Below are 26,254 nucleotides of genomic sequence, written 5' to 3'. Positions count from 1 at the left end.
TGCTGGTGGTCAAACACCAGCGATCTCTAAGCGTTCATGGGCTCAATTCAACACACAGAAGTACGACCCCAAATCGTCCCCCTCCCTTGCCACACCATGCGAGGAATGCCAGACTAAGGATGGCAGCAAATCTTATTGAAAATAGGGCAATGGCGCCGAGTGAGGGTCGCGAATGTGTAAAGTCCGGAAAAAAGTGTAATAGCGAGGAAAAGTGTTTATCGTGCAATATAGTCAGTGTGTATTGTGAAAACTTGTGCATGCCATGCTACATAATAAAAAGAGTCACAAAAAAAAAAAAAAAAAAAAAAAAAAAAAAAAAAAAACTGTAGAACCACAAGTATTAATAAGGAGAATTACACATGTGGAGCATCTACATCATCTTTCAGGGAAAGAAGTGTAACATTAGGTTTGGATCCCTGCCACTGGGGAGAAAAAAAAAGAGAGAGAGAGAGAGAGAGAGAGAGAGAGAGAGAGAGAGAGAGAGAGAGAGAGGGAGGGAGAGAGGGGGAGAGAGGGAGAGAGAGAGGGGGAGAGAGAGAGAGAGAGAGAGAGAGAGAGAGAGAGAGAGAGAGAGAGAGAGAGAGAGAGAGAGAGGCAGTTAAAGGTGTAATGTGCACGATATGTAAAACAGTATTTCATTATTCATGTGTTAACGTAGATCCTAAACGTAAGATATGGTTCTGCGCAAAATGTAGCAGAGGCGAACCTGTGCAAAAACATAATAAGATGGATTACACCAACAAGATCATTACAGTGTTTGTGGAAGAGATACGCGTTTTACAACACGAGTGCAACAAATCCCCGCAGCTGAACACAATGGGAGTAAAAAACTCTCAGTGAACAGGAATCATAAACTGTTGTAGCAAAAATACAAGACATAACATGTGTAAAAAGTACGGGAGAGTACGCAGTAATGGTGTATGCAAAACAAAGTTCCGTTCTTGGTGTGCAAAAGTTGATCCGTCGCCGAAAACACACGAAAAATCATCGTCAGAATGGAAATATGATATCAATGTCTACAGGGTCACACTAAACCCACTTATACAAATACAAAACAGGTACGAATTGTTAAGCAAAATAAGTGATGACAGTGCTTCAAAAAATATTTTTGAAAATACGCAGGTACATGTTTCAGCCGTTGCTGCCTCTGAATAGTCCTACGCCCAATCCATGTCAACATATGCCTAGGTCACAGCACAAAATACACAATCACATGGGAAAACTGCACATTTTAGCTGATAGCCACAGATGCAGAATAGCCTCTCTTGTTAATGAGGCATCAGTTATGAAATCCACGAGTTATGTCAAGCCTGGGGCTTCCCTTTCGGAGGTAATTAAGAATGTTTACACTGATGAAATTATCAAGTTGACTTCAAAAGACTTTGTAGCTTTGTTTGGTGCCTCTAACGATGTATATAAAAATGAAACCTCTACAGCCTGCTCAGAATTGAAAAATTGTCTGGCTCGTAAGAAAATTTACAGGAAGGTGATCAATGACAGTGTAATTGCTGGGTCAGCAAACAAATCTAAAGCTATATGAAATGTAGTAAAAAAAGAAATAGGCCCAAGCAAAGATGTTAGAAATCTAGATGACTGTTTTAAAAGATGGTCAAGGTGTGCTAGTCAGAAATCTTACTTTAGCAAATTACATTAATGACTACTTCATAAATAGTCCAATCAATCTGAGTAAAAATTGTTCTAGGATTAGTAGAACATCAATCCCAGGAGAAGAAAGTGTTAATTGAATATTGCTACCTCCTACAAACAAATTGGAAGTTAATAGAATAATAAAAACAGTCCTGTGTCTGTATATGTGCGAATGGATGTGTGTGTGTGTGCGCGCGACTGGATACCTGTACTTTTTTCCCCCTAAGGTAAGTCTTTCCACTCCCGAGATTGGAATGACTCCTTACCCTCTCCCTTAAAACCCACGTCCTTTTGTCTTTCCCTCTCCTCCCTCTTTCCTGACGAAGCAACCTTGGGTTGCGAAAGCTTGAAATTTGTGTCTATCAACATCCCATCGCTTTCTTGTTTGGTAAGTTAACAGCATCTTTGTTTTTTATAGTGAGTCAGTACTTTGTGAGTAATTGGACAGAGCATGTAGCTTGTTGAGTAAGATTCATTTCATTATTGTAAGTATGTTACTACTTATTTGAGTTTTGTAAAGAGGCTTATTTTCTTTTGAGATCGCAATAAATACTCTGCTGGAACATAATGTAGGATTAAATATTCATTTAACCTGATAATTAATTATCCAGGACTTCAGCTGCGACAGATTTTCTGCAACAATGAGTACACGACCTTAAATCAAATTTATTCATAGTAATGTTTTATCCTCCAGTGGATATGTGGTGGTTTTATCCACTGCCTGGCTGAGCTACAGCAACTGTTAAGCTTTAAGGTCATTTCACACCGGCGTAGCGTATCTCGCGTTACGTCTTCGGAAAACGTCGCAGGACGTAGCACATATCCTGACTAGAGATACGTACCCTTCAAACCGAAAGCTACGTATTATGAGCTACGTTTTCTATCTCATCTTCGTATTTGCTCAGTTGTTGAGATGGTGTGCTAACGTGAGTACAGTTTGTGCATGGTACCAGAAATGACGTTCAGTGTACCGTGGTGTGAGCCAGACATCAACTTCAGTGTGCTGTGGATGGACTGTAGTTCAAGTAGCGATAGTGATGATGAACTGTTGTTGTTGTATTCAGTGTCAAATAAATCGAATTGGGTTCATCCGATAAATGTTAGAAGAACAGTGTATGGCGAATACCACCACCTAATGCAAGATTTACAGCTTGACGATGAAAAGTTTAGAAGTTACTTCAGGCTTAATGAAGACCAGTTCAATGAAGTTTTATCCCTCATTGGCAGTGACATTAAGAAACAGGACACAAATTACAGAAAATCAATACCTCCTGAGGAACGGCTAGCTATTTGTCTAAGGTAACAATTCCTTTCCCAGAATGTCAAAATAGAAACGTAGCCTGTTAGTATAAGGTTGTAGGAAACGGAGTAAAAATATATCTTCATTACAGTAATATTACACAAGTATATTTGTTAGCTGCCGTGATAAGAGAAAATGTAAAAGATGATAGACATATATTAACCAGCCACAGCCACAAAAAGAAATCAGCATAAGATATATTTTGTTTGAGTTTAAAGTTAATGAAGTTTGTGCTTAAAGTATTTGAAGATTGTCCTCAGTTGCTTGTCCTGAATAGTTTTCCGCTAACAAATCAACATCTGTATCTTCTTGCAGTGATCGAAGTAATGAGCCACTTTCTGTAAGTGATGTTTCATTTTGATGGTGAAGGATCGTGGGCTGGTTTGAATAGTTACCACCTAACCATGTTGAGCTGTCAGAGGAGGTACTTCGAGACACCAGTGGAGAGCTAGTTTGACGCACTGCCGGTGTTATTAGACTCATCAGTGAATCATGTTCATCTTCAGCTCGGTTTACTGCCTCTAAAACTTCTCTTTTCACTCTGTTTTGTAACCTTCAAGGCAATTTTTTTACCGACATTAATATGCTACCAAAAAACAAATCTAATTCGTCAGGGACAGAGCGAACAGGTTTGTTTATCTCTTTATTTTTAAGAAAATTCAGAATTTTGTCGACTCCTTTGGGTTTGTTCTGGACTGTGTTGACATCGTGATCAGAGATGGAAAATTCATCATCATCAGGAGCAGCAGGAGCTTCAGCATTAACAATGCTATCATCGTTTATTTGATTTTCAGGAACTTGCGTGTCATCCATATCAGGAGTATTACTGTCGTGTCTGAAAAAATTAATTTCAACAAACAAATAAAAAATTACTCTCACCAGAGGAATGCGTTTCAGTTATTTATTTATAAAGTTCCCACCAGGGCAATAACAGTACTAAAATTTCAATTCAAAAGAACACTTACAGGCTGTGAGCTGGCAATACGGAAAGTAAAAATTCCATTTCTTTCTCGTACTTCCACTTTTTTGAGTTTGCTGCAACTTGACCACTTTTTGTCTCTTCTTTTGACGGCATTCCTATGGGCATCTCTCAGTTTTTTTCCAGTCCGTTTTTACAACAGCCTCTGTAACAACAATTTTGTTTCAGGTATCTCGCTACTGGAGACTCATACACTACTATAAGCTTCAGCTACAGAGTCGGCATTAGTACTGTATTGTCGATCGTAAACCAAGTGTGTGACGCTTTGTGGCGTACAATGCAACCGTTGTACATGCCAACACCCACTGAAGATTTCTGGAGGAACGTTGCTGCGGGATTTCACGACAGGTGGAATTTCCCTCACTGCATCGGTGCAATAGATGGAAAACACGTAAGAATTCAGGCACCACCTGCATCTGGATCTTCTTTCTACAATTACAAAAAATACTACTCTACAGTGTTGTTGGGTTTGGTAGATGCTAACTATAAGTTCATAACCGTAGACGTGGGCTCATACAGAAAGGAATGTGATTCCATCATATTTTCAAATAGCACACTTGGGAAAAGACTGTCTACCTACAGCCTTGGGGTGCCAAAAGACGAGCCACTAGTACCAGGAGGATCCCCTGTTCCATATGTTATCGTGGGAGACGAGGGTTTCCCCCTGCAGCGGTACACGATTCGTCCCTACCCACGCAGAAATCTTAACGATGAGAAGAGAGTTTACAACTACAGAGTGAGTCGGTGCAGATGTGTTGTTGAAAACGTTTTCGGCATACTTGCCCAACGGTGGAGATTGTACTTTCAGCCACTGCAGGGCAACCTTGACACTGTACATAAAGTAATAAAAGCCACAGTAATACTACACAACTATCTGTGCAATAAATGTGACGTTACAACAGTTGGGTCACCAGAAGAAATTTTGGTCGCCTACAGTACATGCTGGAAACCTCTTGAAAAAACTGCTGCCACAGCTACAAAGGAGAACACCGCAATAAGAAACCACTTTGTCAATTTCTTTAACTCTCCTGAAGGAAGCATGCCTTGGCAGTGGCGGCACATTGCTAACACGTAACTACAATGCACTTATGAAAAATAAGCATTCGTTTAATACTCCACAAACTTTCATTAAGATTATTGTAACAGTTTTGTCAGTATGTTATTGTGACTACTTTCTGCAAATAAACACTAATGAATACGTAATTATAATGTTTGATGATTATTTTTATTGGCAAAGACAAATTGTTTGCAAATAGTAAACACCAGAAGAAAAGGGTGCAAACCCTCGATACGCGTCGTAGAAGAAAAACAATGTGACGAACACAGAAAAGTTTATTTCAATGTGTCTTTGTCATCAAAAACGGCCCCACATTCCTGATTTAGTCCATCATATACAAAATATGATATTGTTATCTTATTTTTATTTTACTGTTCATTAGCATCTAATAGAGGGAAAGAGTAACTAATAATGGTCACATTCTAATTTCAACATCAACTTCTATATACCCTGTGGATTTTATAAACAAGGTTTTTTGCAGCTTTTCAGATTAAAAAAATCACGATACACGATACTAATTTAATTGTACACGGCATGTTACTTTCAGTCATTTAGCCAGGAGAATGGCGTAGATTAAGAAGTATATCGATATATAGAGAAGTATTGTTTATTTTAGTAGAGAAGAACTAGTAGTGGCCACATTATCCGGATCTGACTGCTTATTTGAAGAATAGCTTTTTCTTAGTAACTAAAATTGAGGAGAATACGAACATACCAAATAATCTTTTATAACAAGGAAAAGAAAGTTGTACAGCCGTAATAAGGACTTAATACTGCAGTGTTTCTTACACCTAAATACTGGATGAAAAGAAATTTTCATTCTTACTTGGCTTCCTTAAAACTTGCGAAATTTCTTCCCAAGCTAAGTCACGCAAGTTAGCATCTCTATATTCCAATTTCGAGTAGTCTCACAGCACTGGATACTTTTGCACTTGGTCAAGTAATGCAGACATTTTGCACAATAAACACACAAACACGCAGTAATAGAGCTGCTCAGCATAAGAGCACGTAGCTTGCAGTGCAGTGTAGTGCGCATGCGCGAGCCGAGATACGCAGCGACGCTACGTGTGCAAGCGTAGCTGGAGATACGCGTATTACGTATCTCGGCTGGACGCGACGCCATCTGCGTCAGTCTGAAATGCCCCATTTGATTACATTACAAGATACGTCTGCGACGTCTTTCTGAAGACGTAGCTCGAGATACGTTACGCCGGTGTGAAATGACCTTTACACCCACTTTGTGCATTGTCCTCCAGGAAACCTGGTTCCCAGCAAATTGGACCCCTGCCCACTGCGGCTATAAGGGATATTACAGGAAATGTAGTGTCAGGTGGAGTTTGCGTTTATGTCCTAAACTCACTCTGTAGTGAAACGGTGCCCCTTCCAACACCTCTTGAAGCTGTGGCTGTTGGTTGGTTGGTTGGGTGTGGGATTGAAGGGACCAGACTGCTAAGGTCATCGGTCCCTTGTTCCACGATAAAATCACACGAAATAAAAACTGTCAGTCGTTAAAAACGGAGAACTGAGACAAGGGACAACACAATACAAGAAAGACAAAGACCAGACAAACGGAACTAAAATCACACAGAGTGTGAAGGTGGTTGGCCGACCATGAAAATAAGGAAAAGCCAACCACCAAATGACATTAAAACCCACCATTTAAAACCACAGGCCAAAGGCCCAAGTCAAAGGAAATAAAAGGACAAATACTCAAATCATACGATAAAAACCCCCTGCTCGAATAAAACTCAACACGAGGTCCGCCATAGCAACGTCATCACATAAAAGGGCAGGGAGGGTATCAGGCAGCGCAAACGTCTGCCTGAGTCCTGTTAAAAGAGGGCAGTCCACCAAAATGTGGACCACCGTCAGAGCTGCCCCGCAGCGACATAGCGATGGGTCCTCCCGGCGCAACAAATGGCCGTGCGTCAGCCACGTGTGGCCAACGCGCAGCCGGCGAAGCTGTGGCTGTCAGGATAGGGATGACTGACTGCAACATGTATCTTCCTCCAGATGGTGCAGTAACCCTGAACGCATTGGCTGTACTGATTGCTCAACTCCCTAAACCCTTCCTACTTTTAGGAGATTTTAACTCTCATAACCCCTTGAGGGGTGGCACCATGCTTACTACCCGAGACAGAGATGTCTCAACTTTACTGTCTCAGTTCGATCACTGCCTCTAAACAGTGAAGCCGCCACACACTTCAGTGTGGCTCATGGCAGTTACTCAGCCACTGACTTATCACTCTGCAGCCCAGAACTTCTCCCATCTGTCTGCTGGAGTGCACACGATGACCTGTGTGGTAGTGACCGCCTCCCTATCGTCCTGTCACTGCCCCGGAATCAGGCCCATGGACACCTGCCCGGATGGGTGTTAGACAAGACGGCCTGAGAAACTTTCAGCTCTGCTGTCACCGTTGAATCTCCCCCACACGGAGAAATCAATGTGATGGTTGAGCCGACACCTCCGAGGAAACAAGGCCAACCAACATGGGTTGCTACGTCACCGTGACGTCACGACAAATGGCCCAATATGGCGATAGTCTATTGCTGTGAGTGGATTGCTTTCGAGTGTCGAGCTGTGAGTTGCTGAAACTGTTGTTATTTTGATACATCTCTTTCACCACCGCAAAGTACTTGTCCGTTACACTATGGTGAATAATGCTGTGTACCGGGCTGTACTGGCAACTACCGGAATGGGAAAAAGATATCTGTATTCAGATTTCCAAAGGACGCTGAACTGAGTAAGAAGTGGACACATGCTATTCCAAGGCAGAACTTCACTCCCTCTGAACATTCAGTGGTAAGTAGTAACAAGTTACATTATTAACACAAAAACCAAAGCTAATTTTGTAAGAATAAATTACAACTACAAAGACTCCACTGTTTACTTTCATTGAAAGTATTGTTTAAATGATTTTTATTGTTCAGATTTAGAATTTTTCAGTATGTATTAACTGTAAAGCGTGTAAGTTAACGTAAAACTATAGATAACAATGTAAGCAGTATATTTGATTTAGGCTAGCATATGCAAATAAAAGTCAGGCTACCTAATGCCCTGGCTCCAGTTTTTTCGTTTGATGAGTAGCATTTTTGCATTACAAACAACAAAACATTTTAAGGTAGTGTTAAATACTTATCTCACATTGTGTCAAAGATGTGTGGCATACTTTTACTAATGTGAAATCTTTATATCTGAAGTACAATTAATTAATTTCGAAATTATTTTGGAATAATTTTCTTTTCCTTTCCTTTCCAGTTTTGTGAAGAACACTTCAGTCAGAGTGACCTGATTCTTCAAAGCACAGCAGTTGACTGGAAAACACGGAGAACTTTGACATTGCCTCTAGAAAAACCAAGACTGAAAGAAAATGCTGTGCCGTGTTTCCTGCCAAACTGTCCCAGTTATTTAAGCCAAGACAAGATGTTCAACAAGAGCCCCCCCCCCCCCCCCCCCAAGCCAAAGAAGACAACGGCTTGAAGCAGATGCCTTAAGTAAAGCCATATCGGAAAATATAGAAGCAGTTTCTGCACAAAGGGAAAATGACTGTTTCAAGATTATAGTGAATTTTTGAAAAAAGTGATAATGTTACATTAAATCAACAGTGGAGTAAAGTTGTGAAAGAAGACCGTATATTGTTCTTCTACCTTAATTTTTGGAAAACTCCACATGATAGTGTGTATTTAACAGTTTGTAGAAACCTCGGTGTTAAATTGTATGTAAATGGTGTTGAGATTGTTGCCAGCACACTTCCAGAGAAAGTTTACAGTGTAACTGAAGTAGAAAATGTGATTAAGCTGTGTACAGATTATATTAGTGGCAGGGAAAGTGATTTACACGTCAGTTATTCACCCCCTTCTTGAAGCATTAGCAGTGAAAGAAAGTAAGAGGAAGGTTGTTTCATTCTTGAGGTCACAATGTGCATTATGTCTTCAATCCAAGGCACACCATAAATTTGCCAGAGGTTTTGATTCTTAGTTCTGTGTTGTTTACAATTTCTCCACATGCTTACAAGTTTTTGCATTCATCTGGCTTTGTCATTCTACCACATCCAAACACATTAAGAAAGCTTAGTTGTAATATAAACATGAACCCAAGTAATCCAATTTTTTTAAGTCATTTGTTTGTTACCTTTATGCTAGATGAGATCCACATCAAACCATATGTAGATTATAAAGGGGGGGAATAATACTGGAATGACTTTGGATACTGCTGAAATAGCAACCAGTGCACATGTATCCATGATTCAGAGTATTATTTCTCCTTTCAAAACTGTTGTACATGTATTGCCTGTGAAAAAACTGAATGCAGGGAGCTTGTTTAATGCAGTAAGAACTTTAGTAGTATGTATAGAAGCAGCTGGCTTTCAGGTCGTTTCACTTTTTACAGATAATAATGTCATTAACAGAAAATGTGTTACATACTTTGCAAATCCACCACATGCCAGTTTTGTATACCCATCTCCTACAGATGATGAAAGACCAATGTTTTTTCTGCATGACACTGTCCATATTTTTAAGTGCATAAGGAACAACTGGATAAATCTTAAGAACCACAGGCAAACATTTTGTTATCCATATTTTGATAATTATGATATTGTTAGGTATGCATCTTTTGCTGCAGTTAGATAAGTACATGACTTAGAAAGCCAAAAACTGTTAAAATACGGTTATGGGTTGCTGTGAAAGCCCTGTGGCCTTCATCTTTAGAAAGGCAAAATATTAAGCAGGTGACTCAAATATTCAGTGATTATGTAGAAAGTAGCATGGTTGAGATGGGGCCAGTTCATGATGTAGAAAACTGGGAAGGTGCTGCTACATTTATAAATCTTATTAGGACTTGGTGGGGGATTGTCAGTGTTTGCACCCCTGAAGGGACTTCACCATAAGAAGAAATGCAGAAGCCCCTGACCAATAAAGCAGGAGACACATGTTACAGTTTTTTTGATAAATTTCTTACTTAGATGAATGGAGAAGTTTAGAGTCAGGGAATGGTAAATTGTCTGTGGAAAAACACACAGCACTTTGACTCACAACATATGGCTTAATGCAAGTAACTGAATACTGTTGCAAGGAACTAAACATGTCATATATTCTGCCAGGTAAGTTCCAGACTGATTCTCTGTAAGCAAGGTTTGGCATATATAGACAGTTGTCAGGATGTCAGTATCATATCTCACTTAGGCAGTTGTTAGAAACTGAAAAGAAATTAAGACTCATGACTGTTTTGGAACTCAATGTTTACCCACAAGAGAAGCTGAGAATTGTAGAGATGCATAGTTGTGATGAAAGTACTGAGAACAGTGTGAATGATAGTGAATATACCTTTAATGTCAATGTCATTAAAGGTGATTTAAAAAATGTTGAATCTGAACTCCCAGTTTTAACTTACATTGCTGGTTTCTGTTGCCCTTCATTGATTAGGACACTTCAGTGCAGTGACTGCACAGATTTTTTGATACTGGATAGCTCAATGACAACTGAGAAACAGTTTAATTTAATTAGACAAAAAGGAAGTTTGAAATTCCAACATGAATTTCTTATGACAGTAGTTCTGTACAGTTACTTGACTCTACAAAAGTTGTTCGCAACATCATCATTCCTGAAGCTGCTGAATCAAAGAGCAGTAGCAGCAGAACTAATTCAGAAAATTATTCTGGCTGCTGATCTGTTGTGTGAAAGTTCTTGTCCTCAGCACACTATCAGGAATGTGTAAGAAGATTATATGGACCACTGTAAATATAGTACTAAATAATTTTTGTAAAAAGAAAAACGATGGAAATTTCTGTGCAGTCTCTCCAGTTCTGAGAAGAGAAAACTTAAAATTTAATATCTTTAATCTGTATTTTATTGCTACCTCCTCCCGAACTCCTGAAGTCCCCAACACAAAATGTTTTACTCACTGATGAAATGTGTTTTGTGCAAAATCAAATGCAAGTGCTGTACAGTGTCTTCAAAGTACTAAGAATAAAAAATCTACTTCTTAATGGCCACAATTCCAGAACATTTTTGTAATATTGATTATAATACATTGCTCATTCCCTTTCACTAACCTCCAGATAGGTAAACTGATTTTACCCTTTAAATGAATGATGTTATGCTCTGTCAAGTGTTAAGCCAAATGTAAGTGCTCTACAGTTTCCTGAAAATTGTAAGAAACAAAACTGAGTCTTTTTGGCACAGCCTTAACATCTTATTGTATTGCTTAGCATGAATTGATTGCTACTTGTCATTAGCCTGCATCTGAACCCATAGTAAAAAATTCAGAAACTTCTGACTAACAAAGTAAGGGATATTTGGCACAATTTCCTGGATAAGTTCATTACTTGGTTGGACAAATGTATAAGTTTGAAATTGCAGAATGGTAAATTGTCCCTAGAGAAATATACAGCACTTAGGGTTACCACATATTGCTTAGTGAAGATAAATTATTAGTGCTGTGAAGAACTAAATATGTCATATATCCTGCAAGGTAAATTTCAAACTGACTCACTAGATACTGGTAGCTTGATTTGAACTTTACTGGCGATTATGCGGAAGTCAGTATCATATATCATGTAAGTAGTTGTTAGAATCAGAAAAGAATTTAAGACTTATGAGTATCTTAGAACTAAATGTGCACCCACATAGGAAACTAAAATTATACAGATGAATGGTGGTGATGAGAATCCAGTAATGGGGAGCATGCAGAGACCCCTTCACATCATGAGCAGGGAGAGGGAGTCACTATCCCTACACCCCAGCCAGGTCAGGAGGAGAGCACTCCTTGACGAGGCCAGCCATCTCCACGAGAGGAGAACCTCGAGGCATCAGCACAGTCGGTTCTGAAGCATATTGTGCTGACTCAAACCTCTGCCGAAGGGAATATCGAGGCAGACAGAGGGAGGTCCCGAGGCCAGAAGAAGAAGAAGAAAAAGCCGTCCATAGTGTCAAAACCTGTTGGCCCTCTTATTGTAGAAGGTGAGCGTGATGGCCTGAGTGAGGACGGGGTCTCGATTGCTCTGCCGACTGGAGCTGAGCCATCCCCTAGGTCGGATGGTAGGCGCCCAGCTCCAGGACTGTCATGCCGATGTCAGAGGGGGGTCGAGAAAATGATAAGAACACTATTTGACAAGCAATCAGAGATCATCTCCCGTGTGCTGGAGGACAAAGAGGAGCATGACAAGGAGGCTCTTAACGGGTTGCGAATCTACTCATGTCCCAAATGCAAGATGTAGTGGAGACTGTTAGAAGCCTGGTCGATGAGGTGCGGGCGTATCGAGACGCTATGCAAGATCAAGCGGCTACCTTGCGTGCTCACACGGAGGAGATCAAGCGAATGCTGAACGACAGTCGCGGGGCCAATGCTAAGGAGAGCTCCCTCCAGGTGCGGCTAGCAAGTGACACCCACTTAGAGCAACAGGAGCAGAAGGGCTCCGAGGACTATCACATGCATGTGGACCTTAAGAAAATGGGGGCCACAAGGATTAAGCCAGGTGTCGTTCAATGGGCAGAGACAACAGGGAAGTTTTTTGACAAATATGGAGCCGACCTGAAGGTGATTACACCAACTCTACTCACCTATCTAGTATGTGGAGCCGAGCACAAGGACTACTTCAGAGAGCAACTAGGCTTGACCAATTCCCACCTCAGGACTATGCCCACCTGGCCGATGAATGCATCTACTCTGAGAGGAGGTGAGTTCAAAGCCATTGATGAATATTTCAAGAAGCACATCATCTGGAACAGGAAGGCACGGAAAACAGCCCCTGTTGCTGAGTCCCGGTCTGGGAAGGCGACTCCGGGGCTCCCGGTAAAGAGTGCACTGAAGAAAGGAAGTACTTCCTCTCGAGAGCCCACCGCTTCATTTTGTGATATGTGTCAGTGGTGATGAGTTTAAAAAAATATTGAAACAGACGTACCAGTTTTAACATACATTGCTGGTTTCTGTTGTCACTGATTGCTAAGAAAACTCCATTGTTTAGAGTGCACAGATGTCATATTCTGACATCCAATGTTTTGCTACTTCAGTACATTGCTATGTCATTCAAAGAAAGGCTTAATAGTTTAGTAACACATCAGGTGGCCTTGGTTGTTCAACATTTCTTACTACATGTGATATATGCCTACTTCTAGAACTCCTTTGAAAAGTGTTTATCTTCAGTACCAGAATGAAGATCAAATTGTCAGGTATTCTCAATAGAAAAGTACTTTGTTAGTACGAGACAGCAATAATGATACTTGCAGTTGGCGATTTCTATGTGACAAAGGAAGTAACCAGTAGAGATTGAAAATGGTAAGTAAAGAGAGCCTCAGCATTTTGCTCACATTCTTACATGTAATGCACTTTGTTGTTTTTTATTTCCTACTAATCTTACCTTTCATAACATTTTTGGATATTGTTTCTAGAAGTGTATCTTCAATAGCAGAGTGAACTTCAAATTGACAAGCTTTTCTTAAAGGAAAGAGCAGTCCCTTAGTATCATAGTGCAAGACAGAATCTTGTGTTCAGTGATGTCTATGTTAAAAGGAGAATATTTGATGTCTATCCTTTGTTTCCATTCTTTATTACTGGGGATACACTTGCAAAAATCCGTGAAAAGAGCTGTCACCATGAACATATGAGTAAATTCACAATAGTTAGGTGTTTTATGAGATACAGCAAACTCTTGTTACCTTATCGTAAACGAAAGTTGTGAGGGTTTTGCTACGTATGACAGTGTTTAAAATAATTTCCTTGCAGTGTAATGGCTTGAAAATGTCAAGTCTGCTGTCAGTTAGCATTTGTCACCAACTGTATGCGAGTTTTAAAGCTAAATAGGGTTTTGTCAATTATAAAATAGTGGCAAAGTTCCTCAATCGATTAAACTTATTTCTGCCTGTATATGTAATCGATATTTTGTTATGACCCTTATGCTGTTTACAATAATAAATATAAATTGGTCTTTGGTCCAAATTATCGATTAGTTTGCTCCTTTCTGTATGACAGACAGAAGATCATTAGCATCAGGTGCTTCTATACGGAGGTGTCCGTGGACTGCTGCATTGGCTATGGGCCGCTTAGTGTGACGTCACTAACACTGCTGGGTGGCCTCATTATTCCGGGGGTGTCGGTTGAAAAGGTGTCTACAACAATCATTTCTGTAGCAGAAAGCGCGATTGCTCCCTCTCTAGGGTGCCCGACGAAATGCAGTCCCTTGGTGGTCGTCGGAAGTCGCTGAAGCATTTAAGGAACATCAGCGAGTTCTACAGTGGCATAAGCGGAATCCTTCCCTGGAGCACCTCATAGCCCTTAAACAGCTCCATGCCCGCATTCGCCAACTTATCAAACAACGGAAGCAGGAGTGTTGGGAGAGGTGTCTCAACCATTGGGTGTCATACATCACCTCCCCAAGTCTGGGCAAAGATCAAACGTATTTTCGGGTACCAGAAAGAGAAGTGGATTTCTGAAAAGTCTTGCATCCTGTTTGAAGATTTAATGAAAATGTGGTTGTGTAAAAGAACGCCAAAGGTACTCTGAAGACTTGGCTGTGACGAGTCCATCCATGAAAAATCAAGTGCAAAAGGAAGGCATCGACGATGTGCTTTCTACTCTTGAAACAAAGACAGGAAAGGACAAACAAAGAGTCTTATCTTTGAGGTTCTTTGCTTTCCCAGTGTATACTGCTGATGAAAGTTTCTCGGACCTCCAGCCAGGTTGCAGCGTTGATATATCAACATTTCGGGAAGAGTCACACTACCCACCTTCTGGCGAAGTGCCGAGATCCACGAAGAGTGGGCTATTTATATGCACGGTCTCCCCCCTCCACTAATCCTTGGGAGGCTGCAGTGGTTCGGGTGCGGGGAAGTAGTGGTGGGAATAACAGCCACCCCCGGCAGCCACATTCAGCTCTCGGTGTGGGCATTCAATCTGTGTCTGTGGTGCAGGAAAATGGCGGGTGCACTCCTGACGAGTCGCCACTATCACAGGGTTCCACACTGCACTTATTTGGTGTCTCATCCCTGTTGCCAGGTTGTCGAGAATCCTTATTTCTAGAGATTCTTTGATAATACTTGAAGTTCGCCCTCACCCTTAGAGTGATCCCGAAATGGGACATTATCAGCGGCGTGGAAGAAGCAATACAAGGGCTTCCAGAGGAGGAAGTAGAGGAAGTCACATGGGAAACCTGCAGAATAATCAATGGATCTCGATTACCTAAAAATAACATAACTGCAGAAGAACAAGCACCTCTCAATTCCCTTAGAGATGACCCTGATATAACGATCCTACCAGCAGATAAATGGAACGCAACAGTGCTACTAAGCACTGATGAGTACCGGCACAAAATAAATCTGCTGCTACAAGACAAAGCCTACAAGAGGCTGAAAGGGGACCCAATCCTGACAATGACTAGAAGGACGATAGCTCTGCTGAAGAAATCTGTCTTACCTGAGCCCATGAAGAAGTGGCTGCTTCTCAGAGTGCCAGCAATACCATACCTTTATGGACTCTCCAAGGCCCATAAGGAAGGGGTGCGTCAGCCTACTACCGATGAATAACTTTAAGCAAACAATACAAGTGTGGCTCAAATGTAAACCATATTACTCACATGTTGAGTTTCTAAACAGGGACACAAAAGAGAGATGCCACATGAAACAAAAAAACTGCCATGTGAATTATATGTATATGTTTGTGACAGTAATTTACCAACAAAGACCTTTTACGTGGATACATAAGATGTACCATAAATATATCTTGATACTATTGTTTATTTAATTATTATTACTATTACTGTTCTTAATGAATAATTGTTGCATTATCAATATTACTTTAGCATGCGTATCTGCTTGCCCTGCACAGGCACAATTATGTACAAAATAATTATTGTAATTTAAAAAATATATTGAACACACCGACATTGCCAATTGTATGGAAAACATACTGAAAGGCAAATAAAGATTCTATTCTATTCTACCATCTGAGCTGCAATACCTGGGAGGTCTTCTGCCAAAATGGCTATAGTAAAACGCAAATCAACAGGGTGCTAAAAGGATGAAAGAAACAGTGACAACTCAAGAAGAAGAAAATAAACAACCCGCGTTCCTTCCATATGTTGGTCCACTCTCTGCCAAAATTGCACGACTTCAGGGTAAACACAATATCAAAACCATTCTCCACCCACCTCCGAAGATGAGGGAGCTCCTAGGTCTGCCAAAGACCCACTGAAGCTTAACAGGCCAGGAATATAAAGCATCCGATGGAATGTGTGAAACAGTACATTGGATACAACACAGTGCTGTATATCTAAACGCTGTGAAGAACGCATCAGATGTGTGCGACTAAGACACACAGAAATATCAGCCATAGCAGAACACAGCATAAAAGAAGAACACACCTTCAACTTCTAAAACACGAAGGTGCTGTGCCGAGTATCTGTCTTCTGGGAAAGTATTACCAAAGAATTCCTAGAAATAAGGATTCACGACAACCTGATCAACAGGGATGAAGGATAGCAACTACACGCAGTGTGGAGCCCTGTGATACCGGCAATCCATCTGGAACTTGCCCGCTAACATCCTCCGCTGCAGACACAGACAGAATGCCCACACAGAGAGCTGAATGCTAAGGAAGCAGTAGTAGCAGAACCAGATGCAAAAGCTAACACACTTGCCATCGTGTTTGCCGAAAATTTTAGAGCAAATGAACTCTATAGACCCTGCCGATATCCAAGAAGTAGAAGACCGTCTCCCAACATTCCTACAAGAGCAGGGAGATATCACTCCTATAACCAAAGAGGTGGTAGCAGAACAGCTCAGTAATCTCAATAGCAGGGAAGCCGGCGGACCCGATCTCTTACCGAACCAGATTATGAAACAACTCCCACCTGTGGCCTCAAACCATATAACAGCAATATTCAATAAGATGCTGAGCACTAGAAAATATCCCGTGGCATGGAAACATGCTGAGGTCGTAGCAATACCAAAGCCAGGCAAAAACACATGGGTACCCTCAAACTACAGACCAATACGTCTGATACCAATTATTGAAGGTATTTGAGAGGCTGTACCTTCACAACCTTATGACTCATGTCGAAAGGGAAGGTGGTCTACTCGACAAACAAGTTGGATTCAGGAGAGGACACGCAAAGATCCACCAGCAGCTCTGACTTTTGGATGAAGCCATGTGTGTGGTCGAACATACAGAATACTTTGGAGCTGTTTCCATGGATTTCTCCTGAGCATTCGATTCCTTGTGGCACAAGGGGCTCCTCTACAAAGACCTTGGGCTCCCCATGTCACAGCACCACCTGCTGAAATCTTACCTCGGAGAACAAACATTCCATGTTCAAATATACAAGGGTATCTCCACCAAGAGAAGCATAGCAGCAGGCGTACCACAGGGGTTAGTTCTCGGACCCATACTGTACAAACTGTTTGCGTCTGACATGCCAAGAAGAGCTTGAGTCCATCTGGTGCTGTAGGCAGACATGACACTTCACAGCCACAGCCGAAGTGTTATCCAACTGCACTACCACCTACAAATAGCCTGTGATGATCTCACCGACTGGGCAGCCAAGTGGCACCTCACCTTAAATGTCAGCAAAACCCTGGTACTGGCAATCAAGAGGAGGCCATTCCCCGCAAGCACTGCCTGTAATTCACATCAGAGGCCAGGCGGTGCCATGGGGAAACACAGAAAAGTAACTGGGCGTGACACTCGACTGCCACCTGACCTGGAGGCAGCACTTTGAAGACACCGAAGATAGCTAGTATGATTTCATGGGAAAATCTATTGCAAGGAGAATTAGGACATTAGGAAAAATGGCAGCATTTGATTGTTGAGAAAAGAATCAATGAAGTTGCAATGGGAATGCTTAAAATGCCAATGAGTTCATACAGCTCCGAATGTCTGAGCAGTCCCAGCTCAAGTGAGAGCTCACCTAGTCCTCCTGCAGCTGCTTCACACAATCAATTTACACAACAAACAGTGACTGTAGGATCTGTAACCAATGATGAATTTTCACTTCCACACTTAATGGCTACTTACTTAGCTAACTTTAATAATATTTCATTTTTGAGGCATTTTTAATTTTTCTGTTCTTTTAATTGACCAATACTACCAAATTTCCAATTCTTTTTTTAATTTCATGTATTATTCGTTACGATGCCTCAGTTAAAATTTTGTCCTTTCATGGTAAAAATAATTATTACAAATACCAAGTTTTTCTTAAACTATGTGTATTTATTATACCAAGTGATCAAAAAGTCAGTATAAATTTGAAAACTTAATAAACCACGGAATAATAGATAGAGGTAAAAATTGACACACATGCTTGGAATGACATGGGGTTTTAGTAGGGGGCTGGGGGGGGTGGGGGGGAGGGGGGAAGTATTCCTAGACGTATGAAAGATCTCTTGCGAGAGTTACTTTGTGATGATCGTGTGTTCAGCCACCACTTTCGTCATGCTTGGCCTCCCAGGTGCTATTACTGGCTTTGGGATTACCTTAAGTCCCGAGTGCACCGTCATCGACCGACATCTCTAGGGATGTTGAAAGATAACATCCGACGCTAATGCCTCACCATAATTCTGGACTCGCTGTACAGTGCTGTTCACAACATTATTCCTCGACTACAGCTATTGTTGAGGCATGATGATGGCCATATTGAGCATTTCATGTAAAGAACATCATTGTTGCTTTGTCTTACTTTGTTATGGTAATTATTGCTACTCTGATCAGATGAAGCGCCATCTGTCGGACATTTTTTGAACGTTTATATTTTTTTTTGTTCTAATAAAACCCGTGTCATTCCAAGCATTTGTGTCAATTTGTACCTCTCTATCTACATTATTCCATGATTCAACCAGTACTTATCTGAAGATACATGTCTTTTGTAGATGGCGTCACATGTACCCAGAATTATTTTGCAAAGAGCTTGAATTATATTATAGAAGAATACTTGAGGCATTCGTAAGATTGGCCCATTGCAAGAAACTGTCAGTATGTCATGGGGAGAAGCGGAAGTTCTCATAACTGTGTGTTTCTTTTGTATTACACGAGTTACAAGTGCAACAGCTTTTGGTAGATGGCTTAATTCATCCACAAATAATTACGGTAATTTGAACTTAACTCTTTTAATAATATTATACAAGTGTATTCATTTCTGTTCGTAAGCCAATTTTACACCAGGTTTTGCATTTTTGCTTCTTTTTACACTTCATGGACAGTAAACCGACTAAAGCGAACACGTCGCCTACTTGTTTGCTCGCCATTTCTCAACTGAGTCAAAATCGAGATGTGTACCGTAGCATGAGTGTGCTCTAGCCTGCGCTAGTATACATTTCCAGTTTACCTGTGCAGATTTACCTGATAGGTATATCGCGACATATGTGCCGGATCTCTGACTGAGCGGAACAATACGATGTCTCCAGTGTAGTCGCTAGCACTAAATAATAACAACAACAATAATAATAGTAAACCCCATGGAGGCCTGGGAAAAGAACAGGCCTCCGGTATGCTCTGCCACTCGTAAAAAAAAAAAAAGAAACACTAACAGGGCTAACCCCCCTTTTAGTGTGATTAGTTGGTTCAGGACAGAACTAATAAAGCCTCGGACAAGCACTGTCATGGTCGGGGACGACGCTTGAACCCTATGCCCGTCCACAATGGTAAAGACACTGCTAGCCACACGGAAAATGATTTAAATCCAAATAGAAGTGTTTTGCAGGATATGCTTCCTGCAACCACTCTAGAAGGAAAACAAAGACAGAGGTTGAGATGGTCAGATGAAGTTAACTGACACCTCATGTTCTGTTATTACCAAGCAACAAACTTAGGGACCAACAACTGGATACAGAAGACAAGTATACACATACACAACATTTATTACCAGATACCCAGAATTAAAATTTTTAACAGAATGACTAGCTGATCAGATCCGTATGATAATAAAAAAACAACAGGATACCCCAGTCATAATTAGAAAACATCAAACAGCAAGTATAACAAATACTAGAACAAAATAATGTGCAATCAGAAAAAGAAAATACAGTAATGGACTCAAACATCCCAGAGCAAACAAAAAAAAGATCAACACGCATTAATTAAACAATCGGAGGAAAACGAAATCTTCGACAGCCACCAGAAAAAGCACAAATAGAACATGAAGTGACACACGTTAGATATAGAAGAAAAATTTCAGCTGACATATATAGAATACAAAGACGCAGACACAGACATTAGACCATTCTTGCATAGACCAACAAATAACCCACAAGTCGAAACAACAATAAAAACTATCAACACAATCATACAAAACAAAATAAATGAAAACTTAACTATGGAAGAGTTACAACTACTGGTTTATATAGGAGCACTCACTACACTAAATATACGCACTAGGCAGAGATCAGAACCAACACACAGAAGAAACCCACAAAACCAGCATGACAACACAGGCTACAGATCAGAATAGAAAAACTAAGAAAATACATCGGACAGCTAACACAATTTATAAGAAATGAGATATCAGACAAAAAACAAAAAAGGTTAGGTAAAATCTCACAACAAAAAGCGATAGAGCAATTAGACGAAAAAAAGCAGAAATTACAAGCACTGGCCAAACGACTTAGAGAAGATACAAAAAAAGTGAAAATAGAAGAAAACAAAACCAAACATTCGACACAAACCAAAAGAAATTTTACCAGACAATAGATATAACACACATTAAAATACACAATCCACCAAACACAACCGTCATTGCACACTTCTGGAGCAACATATGGTCAAACCCGGTGCAACATAACAGACATGCACAGTGGATACAAGCAGAAAAAGACACATACAAGATGATACCACAAATGCCTGAAGTCATAATTTTGCAACATGAAATCGCCCAAGCAATTAATTCTACGCACAATTGGAAAGCCCCTGGAAAAGGTAAAATAGCAAATTTCTGGCTAAAGAAGTTCACCTCAACACATTCACATCTAAATAAATTATTTACCATATCTAAAAACAAAGATTTTGTAACTTACCAAACGAAAGTGTTGGTACATTGATAGAGACAATAACAAACACAAATTTCAAGCTTTCACAACCAACAGTTGCTTCATCAGGAAAGAGGGAAGGAGAGAGAAAGACGAAAGGATGTGGGTTTTAAGGGAGAGGGTAAGGAGTCATTCCAGTCTCTAGAGCGGAAAGACTTACATTAGGGGGAAAAAGGGACAGGTATACACTTGTGCACACACACATATCCATCTGCACATATACAGACACAAGCAGACATATGTAAAGGCAAAGAGTTTGGGCAGAGATGTCAGTCGAGGCAGAAGTACAGAGGCAAAGATGTTACTGAATGACAGATGAGGTATGAGCAGCGGCAACTTGAAATTAGCGGAGGTTGAGGCCTGATGGGTAATGGGAAGAGAGGATATATTGAAGGGCAAGTTCCTATTTCCGGAGTTCTGATACGTTGGTGTCAGTGGGAAGTATCTAGATAACCCGGATGGTGTAACACTGTGCCAAGATGTGCTGGCTGTGCACCAAGGCATTTTTAGCCACAGGGTGATCCTCATTACCAACAAACACTGTCTGCCTGTGTCCGTTCATGCTAATGGACAGTTTGTTGCTGGTCATTCCCACATAGAAAGCTTCACAGTGTAGGCAGGTCAGTTGGTAAATCACATGAGTACTTTCACACATGGCTCTGCCTTTGATCGTGTACACCTTCCGGGTTACAGGACTGGAGTAGGTGGTGGTGGGAGGGTGCATGGGACAGGTTTTACACCGGGGGTGGTTACAAGGGTAGGTGCCAGAGGGTAGGGAAGGTGGTTTGGGGATTTCATAGGGATGAACCAAGAGGTTACGAAGGTTAGGTGGACGGTGGAAAGACACTCATGGTAGAGTGGGGAGGATTTCATGAATGATGGATCTCATTTAAGGGCAGGATTTGAGGAAGTCGAATCCCTGCCGGAGAGCTACATTCAGAGTCTAATCCAGTCCCGGAAAGTATCCTGTCACAAGTGGGGCACTTTTGGGGTTCTTCTGTGGGAGGTTCTGGGTTTGGGGGGATAAGGAAGTGGCTCTGGTTATTTGCTTCTGTACCAGGTCAGGAGGGTAGTTGAGGGATGCGAAAGCTGTTTTCAGGTTGTTGGTGTAATGGTTCAGGGATTCAGGACTGGAACAGATTCGTTTGCCACAAAAACCTAGGCTGTAGGGAAGGGACCATTTGATATGGAATGGGTGGCAGCTGTCATAATGGAGATACTGTTGCCTGTTGGTGGGTTTGATGTGGACGGATGTGTGAAGCTGGCCATTGGACAGATGGAGGTCAACGTCGAGGAAAGTGGCATGGGATTTGGAGTAGGACCAAGTGTACTGTAAACCAACACACACAGACTTATACCTACAGGATCACAGCTGCCACCACCCAGCACAGAAGACCGGGGTGCTTAGAAACTCTTACACCGAGCCAAGACACTGACTCTGACAGCCTGGCAGGGGAACTTTAACATCTACAAAAAGTGTTTGCTAACAACGGATTCTCATCCAGGGATGTCCGCAGAGTTCTACATCCCACCAGACGTCAGGATACACCGGAGAACGAGTAAGAAGAAGAAATCAAGAAGCTGGCATTTTTTACCATATGCCGGGCCATTTTCTGCCAAGATCAGCAGAATACTAATGAAACATAACATGAAGAGTGTCTTCTGCCCACCTAGCAAAATCAGGGCTTTACTTGGAACAGTCAAAGATGACCTGGGCTTAAGGAAGCCTGGCATTTACAATATTCCTTGTGAATGCGGTATGTCCTACATTGGCCAAACAACTAGAACGGTGGAAATCAGATGTAAGGAACACCAGCGACATACCAGGCTAAGACAGGCTACAAAATCAGCAATAGCAGAACACTGCCTAGAGGTGGAAAATTCCATAGATTATGAGAACACCAAGGTCATGGTCCAGACCCCCAGGTTCTGGGATAGTGTCACCACTGAATCTATAGATATAAAGATGGCACCAAACCTGATTAATCAGGGAAGCAGGATACCAGCAAGCACTGCATGGAACCCAGCATTTGTACTGCTGAAGCAATACCAGAGAAAATGTGTTTCCAACACCAACGAGCCTCACATCCACACACTGCGGGCACGAACCAAGAAGGGAACACCAGGAAGCCTCAGCCACAGGCGGCCAGAGTGGGCGCAGATGGCATAGGGAATGTCCAGAGCATCAGGGGAGTGCAACTTGCAGGTGCGGACTGAAAAGGGAACACCAGGAGGCCACAACCGCAGCTGGAGGTGACCCGAGTGGGCGCGGAGGGAATAGGGAACACCTAGAGCGGCAGGATAGCGCGACTCGCAGGTGCGGACCGACTAGGGAATGGCAAACAGAACACCAGGCACGGGGCAGGCATAAATATGCGACCTGGTCCAGCAAGCAGCCAGTCTCAGGGAACACCTGATAAAGACGTCAAGTAATGATGTCAAAATATCGTGTTTGGAAGTCGCTAATATCTGGCAGAAAACCCGATTTCCACAAGATGTTATTTTCATGTTTGTTATCATGTTTACGTAATGACATCATCGGCACCATATGGGAGTCTTAGTGTATGGTCATTTCCGCCATATTTGGGATGTTGTGGGTCAAAGCAGATGGGTGGAATCGGACACTTCTGTATTTCCATAATTTTTCATCTCTACGACTATTGTACATAATTGTTTCCCACAATGTTACAAGGGCAAATGCTCAATATGCAAACTATCTGAAACAAATCCTTGTATTTGTCCATGGAAAATAAATAAATGAATACATAAATAAATAAGGCTTCAGAAACTCCGCTAATTTCCCCAAAATCTGATGGCAATTTTTTACTAACCAGCAGTAGTAAAAGCAATCATGGAGCAAAACAAATCTTTGACTGTACTGTACAAACAACTACCTTTAAACAATCCTGCATTTTCTGGTACGTACCCCAAAATACCGATTTTCGCCAAAAAGTTTACTTGACAACTATTAACTACAAGGAAGAAACCATCAATGGAAAATTGACCATTTGTAGAGCAAAATACGCTCTTTCTAACAGCAGTTAGTAGAACAAATAAAGATCAGGCACAACTTCAAAATACAAAAGTTCACAAATTACTTTTATAATTTGCAGTAAATTTGTTTTGAGGCAGTTTCATCCACATCTGTTTAAAAACCTACAAGCCAAAAGTGATAAAACTTTGTTAGATATTTTATGAACAAGCCACTAGGCAATACAGTCACGAAAGGAGAGGATTCTAAACCAACTCAATGAAGAGAACAAGCTACTTTAACTTGGGAGAAACTGTAACAATAAAATTTACTGACAAAGATGTTCCACCTTGAGAGAGCCAGATGACATAAAATTAAAAGAATGTGCACAGTGTAAATAGTTAAAATATCTTGCCAAGTTCTGCAACTTTACCACAGTCATCCACTGAGTTACAATACTTAAACATAGATAAAAATTTTGAAATGTTGCCACGGCAATTGTGCCCCTTCATTTAACATGCCCCTGCTCACAAAGTACTGTATTAATATCTCGGAATGAGAAACCTGTAAGTATTCCTTTGGTCATTTAGCAAACCTGAACAAACTCTGAGATGGCTGAGAGGGGACCATCTCTAAAACTAAACTTCTTAACTTGTAATCACCCATATTGGTAATCTCTTGAAATTTGTACCACATGCAGCAGATGTTCTAATGCCAAAATTTGTGTCAGGTATACCTGAGATGCTCCACAAGCAATTACTGCACAGATGAGCACTTCAGAGTAGTAGCTGTTGTACAGGGGGTGATGACTGTGTCGGTGTGATGTTTCTTTATCCAGATGGGCAGCTATAGCATTGGAACCACCAGTAAAAAAGATGCCCTATAGAATTCTCACAATCTAAATGTAGTAAAACGTTAAGTCTTCTAAGACCATACTATTGTGTGCAATATTCATTAATGGAGGACAGTATCATCACAGGGAAACAACAGTGCGTACCATACAGTTTGCTAGACATAGTCTCTCACTCCACAATCCTCTACTATCATACTTATCTATGTCATAATATCACTTTGATAGGGAACAGAGTAGAAGAGCCAGAGGAGATAGGCCTAACAAAGAATTAGGCATACCACCTTTAGTAGCACCCATACTATGAATTAATAGGGTTACATAAAAATATAAAATAAAGAAACAGTTCAGAAAGCAGGGAGGCGAGTGTGGTTGGTCAGAACCACAATGAAATGTTTACAGACACTGGTCACAGCATCTCATTCCACTTACAATCCACAAATACATAGAAGTATTTGTTTAAGAGGCCCTATTGTCTGCAAAACTACTAACGGAGTTATATTTGTATTCGATTACCAACATCAGCAACCAACTAGCCAGGAGCTTGATGTTTACATTCATTAATGAATCCCTGAGCTACAGAAGTCTGCACTTGCCTCAACATCATTTCACCAACCCCACTGCTTGCTACGGTTCGATTGCTGCTACAGTCGGGCCAGCCGACACATTACAATTTTACTTTAGTTACAATAGTTGTCTGAATCAGCGTTACCTCTCATGGGTAGGACAATGACGAAACGAAAACACTACATGAATAATTTCATATATGACACATAATTTCATAATAACACAGAAAATACATAAGTGGGCCACACACACCTTCTTTAGTGGGAAAATCGTCATTCATTCTTTAAGACTCACTTTTAAACCACTGGAAATTTAAGGAAGGCCACTGCTGAAGGTAGATAACCTCTATCAGAGAAAAGATTCTGGACATAAATGATGTACTAATGGCGCCAAAATGAAGTGAGAACTGAACTCACAATGTAAGTAAGAAAAATAATTAAATTTCGAGCGCCAGAAATTTCTCGATCTACCACCCGATACGCAATCTGCACTCATTGAGCTAAAAGTGAAGCTTATAACTCGGAAAATAGCTACATGAACTGATGGTTCCTGTTGCATGCTCACTACTACAAAACAAAATTTCACAAACATGTTTCAGAGAAAACTATTGCAAACAAACTAAAACCGTAACCTGTACCGATGAAGGTATGTTGAATGCGTGCTATGAGCATACCCTGTCGTGAATGTTTAGCCATATTACCTCATTTCTATCTCACCAAATCGGCGAGCTGCTGTGCTCCCGCGTCCGGTCCGTCTCATGGCTGGCCCCGCCCCACAGAGCTCTCCACGTGCCAAAATCCCACCAAAGTTCCTATTCCGACGCGGTGGTGGGGAGGCTCACCTCACCCCCAAACCAACTTTGTAACCTACCCTCG

At 41.1% G+C, this 26,254-nt stretch overlaps 1 long non-coding RNA gene across 1 annotated transcript; it reads right to left on the bottom strand.

The window, feature by feature from the left end:
* Positions 1–3,032: 3,032 nt before the first annotated feature.
* Positions 3,033–26,254, bottom strand: LOC126354873 (uncharacterized). The gene is made up of 3 exons (XR_007565388.1): positions 26,080–26,254; positions 3,913–4,071; positions 3,033–3,782 (listed from the first exon to the last, which is right to left on the bottom strand). It is a non-coding gene; the product is annotated as an uncharacterized LOC126354873 (long non-coding RNA).

The sequence above is a fragment of the Schistocerca gregaria genome, chromosome 3 (genome assembly GCF_023897955.1).
Source record: "Schistocerca gregaria isolate iqSchGreg1 chromosome 3, iqSchGreg1.2, whole genome shotgun sequence".
NCBI lineage: Eukaryota > Metazoa > Arthropoda > Insecta > Orthoptera > Acrididae > Schistocerca > Schistocerca gregaria.
This window is presented reverse-complemented; position numbering and strand designations above follow the sequence as displayed.